General features: G+C 40.6%; 1 long non-coding RNA gene across 1 annotated transcript in view; it reads right to left on the minus strand.

Moving 5' to 3' along the window:
• Window positions 1–2,981, minus strand: part of LOC114065188 — an 8,506-nt gene extending 5,525 nt beyond the window's left edge. Inside the window, exon 1 of the long non-coding RNA XR_003572890.1 lies at window positions 2,870–2,981. This is a non-coding gene — a long non-coding RNA (uncharacterized LOC114065188). The remainder of the gene's footprint in view (window positions 1–2,869) is intronic.
• Between the last annotated feature and the right edge of the window lie 673 nt (window positions 2,982–3,654).

Consider the following 3,654-nt stretch of genomic DNA (forward strand, 5'->3'; position numbering starts at 1 on the left):
TCTTATGCACATACGTGTTTATACTCTGGTTTGCAACAAGTGACTGAGGGAGCCAATGCCTGGGATCAGGTTTGTTTCCCTTGGTGGGAGCGCAGCAGTAACACTCTATGTGCTTCTTGTCTCATTGCTGTTGCTTCACTGTCTGAGAAGACCAACAGAATAGGCTAGTTTATGGACCTGCTTTTACCTCCGTTTCTGCCTGCACTGTTATTCATGAGGTGGGAACACAAGGCAGCTTACGCAAATCTTCCACTGTGTAAATCATCCTGGCCCTAAAACTGAATGCTAAAATGCAACTTGTAAGTAAGCACATCTAAAACTGATCCTGAGGTGGAATTACTGCACTGCACTAAAACGGTTTTGTTAAGAGTGCAATCTGGCATTGGCTTGAGGTGTTTTCATCTGTTACTTTATTTGTAAGAAAAAGAAAACATGCTAATAGTGCTAGCAAACATCAGAGCTAAACAATTTCATAGGGTGATTATACAGCAGAGTTCTGGAAACCTTCTGTCTACTACAGCTCCTAGATGTTAACACAAGCAGCAGACTAAACATTTGTACCTTGTTTGTACTGCCAGCTGACAAATGAAGGTAATTAATGGGCAGCTATAAGGTGAAAGAGTCTGGAAAATACCAAAACTCCTAGTACTGAAATACACTGATGCCAGAATATTGATTTAATTGCATTACTGTTGCTAAGTAATCTTCCTTAGTTTTACATTATGCATTGATGTTTACAGCTTATTATTTTTTATTATTTCTTTTCTATCAAATTTTCCCTTTGAACATTTGGTTCCAGATGGACATTAGACAAAAAGAAATATCCTATATCAAGTGCAGTTATCCAAGTCAACAGGTAATAGGACTTGACACTTCTCAGGTTTTTTTGAAGTTAGGTTTCAATTCCCTTTTTTGGGTAACACGGACTTTGGTAGTGGGTAATTACAATGCATACACTTAATGAAATTAAAGTCAATGACATCTCTGTCTTTGCTCTTTGAGGAAATTGCCAATATAGGCAAAAAAAGATTTCTAAATATTCTTTTGGAGGTGGCCAATACTAAATGAAACTGGAAAGCAAAAGATGTATCACTGTATAGCACTTACATTACCGTGGGCTGATTACTTTCTCTAAAATCCGTAGTCAAGTAAGGTGAATTAATTGTATTTGGCCCTAACTGTAGAGTTTCTTCCTAATTCACAGTTCTCTGCAGGCCACTCAGGACATCTGCTCTTCGGTGGAATCAGGGAATGCACACTCCAGATTCAGCTTTCAAGTCAATTTTGTTAGAAAACATACTGAAAGGCTATCAGCTTACAGCTTTTTAGGTACAGAAAATGACAACCATAGTTTGTAGTAAAAAGGGATGGCTATAATGGTCTGGCCTGACCTGACCTCCTGCCTACCCTGTCTGGCAATTTCCATGGCCCAAAAAGTTCAGTAAAAAATATGTTTTTGTGAACAAAGAGTTCAAATTTAAGGAGTGCAAAACATGCTGAGTTTTCCATGCCTGTGGTAAACTGCTCCAGTAGTTACATACCTCAGTGTTAAAAATATATTTTATTTCCTGTTGTAAATTTGCTGATTTAAACTTCAACCACTGCATTTCACTATCCCTATGCCTTTATACTAGACACTCTTCAATTTGCCCTTAGTACTCATAAAAAACATACTGTGTGTGGGGTGGGATGAAAGATATGAGCAAAGCTAAAAGGCAAAGGATTTACTTTCTCCAGTTTTCCAGGAAAGACATAAAAATACACGCTACATTAGTTGCTAAATTTTATCACCCCCAAGAGAGCTTTCTGATATTTTGCCAATATGAACGCTTTATTAGATTAATCCGCATGAAGGTTATAATGCTTTCGCCTGCACAGCATTTTCCTCATGGTTTTGTGGAGCGATTTTTAAGAAAAAAAATTTACATCCCACTTCAGAAAAGTTACAGGCATTTGTATCAGTCCGTTGCCTTGCACAGGGGAAGCTTAACGTTACTCTCTAGAAGGCTGTTTCTTAGAACAAAACCTTGAGGTGTGCACATCTAGGCTCTGTGGCAGGTTCTAGTTTTCATTCATGAAAGGGACTCGGGCTGCATTTCGGCCATTGTAGCATCATGGTAAAATCAATTCCTCAATATTATAAAAGTAATTCCTGTCCTAGGAACCCTTTTTTTTTTTTTTTTTTTTTTTTTTTTTTTTTTTTTTTTTTTTTTTTTTTTTTTTTTTTTTTTTTTTTTTTTTTTTTTTTTTTTTTTTTTTTTTTTTTTTTTTTTTTTTTTTTTTTTTTTTCCTTTTTTTTTGTCTTGTAAAGGAGAAAGCTCATTGCTGGTAGCCCTTGTGATCAGTGAGAGCTTCAGTGATGAATGCTTTAGCCGAGTTCCAAAATGGTGGCGGCACTCCTCTGGCACATACCAGTGACTGAAGGGAAAGGCCTCACAATGCCAGGCTGATAGGCCAAGGACTGCAATTCAGTAAAATGAACAAATGTGGTTCAGAGGAGACTTAATCTCTTCAGCCTCTTCTTCCCACCCCTCCCTCAGTTGCTGGCTGCCCATCTCCTTTCTTACACCTGCTCTGGCACACTCTGGGCCCTGCTGTGTTCTAATTTAATTCACTAGAATGGAAGATAATTATTCCATTCCTCACTGTGTGTGTTTTTGGGTGGGTTTTTTTGCCATTTTGGCTAATGGAACTGGCACATAAGAAGGGCTCTGGCAAGTGCCAGCACCAGCCTGTCCGTGAGGAGGGGAGAGGAGGCAGGTGAACACACACTCTGCCTTTGGTAGCAGCAAGCTTTTCGTCAGCCTGATGTGCCTTTTGAAACTGTACCCTTCAGTTTTAATCAGGATGTGATAAATACGTGTAATACCTTGAAATGAAGAGACCTGTCATGGATCCAGAAGGCAGCAGAGTGGTGGGAGCCTGGAGAAGCTGGGCCTTTGCGAAGCAAGGAGACGGGGAGAGCCGAGGGTTTCCCTCAGGCCTCCTGCTCTTTCCGTGAGGGAAGGGTTTCCCTCAGGCCTCCTGCTCTTTCCGTGAGGGACCTGCGCGTATCACTCGCCCCTTCCTGAGGTGAAGCAGAGGCAGCTCCAGAACAGTCCCCTGCACAGCAGTAAGAATATTTTAACTTGATTTTTTTTGTTTGTTTGTTTGTTTGAATCATTTATTTCTGAATGCCGTAGATGTTTGCCCAGGGCTGGGGACAGTAAGGGGACTGCTTTGCTCCTGAGGCACTGCTGCTGCACAGCTCACGGTGGTGAATGTGCTGAGCCCAGCAGGCTCAGGTGCTCCAGCATGGTCCTGTGTGCCAGCAACGGGAGCTGCTTTTTACCACACAGTAAAAAGCCAAAATTTCTGTGCACACGCCCATCAGATCTGCAATTGGACATGCGAGAGAGGAATGTTGTTCAGACCTCATGGCTGGTAAGCTGACAGCTCTAACATCACACAGGGTCCGAGGTACTTTGTCAGCATGTCTGGATTTAGTAGTAGATTCCAACCACAAGTAAATAAACTTTAGACATTGATTCAGACTTTAGGTAGTTATTTTTGTCTTATGTTTATAACATATACACACTGGTCAAAGAAGTTAACCAGTAACAGGAGTTACTACAAGACACACGAAACACGTAGTTGTGTAACATAAATTACTCC

Source organism: Empidonax traillii, unplaced genomic scaffold (genome assembly GCF_003031625.1).
Source record: "Empidonax traillii isolate 1590-97213 ecotype Southwest subspecies unplaced genomic scaffold, ASM303162v1 scaffold626:size867168, whole genome shotgun sequence".
Classification (NCBI taxonomy): domain Eukaryota; kingdom Metazoa; phylum Chordata; class Aves; order Passeriformes; family Tyrannidae; genus Empidonax; species Empidonax traillii.